This window comes from Diadema setosum, chromosome 11 (assembly GCF_964275005.1).
Source record: "Diadema setosum chromosome 11, eeDiaSeto1, whole genome shotgun sequence".
NCBI classification, from domain to species: domain Eukaryota; kingdom Metazoa; phylum Echinodermata; class Echinoidea; order Diadematoida; family Diadematidae; genus Diadema; species Diadema setosum.
This window is the reverse complement of record NC_092695.1, coordinates 27,560,104-27,560,473: the sequence shown is the minus strand read 5'-3', so window position 1 is coordinate 27,560,473 and position 370 is coordinate 27,560,104. Positions and strand designations below refer to the sequence as shown.

The window sequence follows — 370 nt, the reverse complement described above, 5'->3', positions numbered from 1 at the left end:
CAGAAATGTAAGCTTTTGCAACACGCCCAGGGCCGATCACTTCCAGAGCAGACGATGTCTTCTGACAGAACTACTTCAGCGTCAAATGGCGGGAACACTGCAATATTATTTTGGCACTCTTAACTCTCAATGGGGACATCCCTTTGGCACAGGACCAGGAGAATACAAGGTAGACGTCGCAAACAGCGGACATGAATGGAATTAAATCATAGACTTAAGTCTCACCAGGTTTGAATACAAATAAGGTACATTTGGCGCGATTTGGCATGTGTCCACTCTCATTCTGTAGGCTTTGATACACCACCTGAAATTTTAGTGCTGAAGTTCCCACCGCTTCTGGCTCGATCAATGGGTCTATACTGATTCATAT

General features: G+C 44.9%; 1 protein-coding gene across 1 annotated transcript in view; it reads right to left on the bottom strand.

Moving 5' to 3' along the window:
* Positions 1-115, bottom strand: part of LOC140235384 (uncharacterized) — an 11,263-nt gene extending 11,148 nt beyond the window's left edge. Inside the window, exon 1 of the mRNA XM_072315412.1 lies at positions 1-115. This exon is cut by the window's left edge and continues 117 nt beyond it. The gene's annotated coding sequence lies outside the window, so the exon portion shown is untranslated.
* Positions 116-370: the final 255 nt, after the last annotated feature.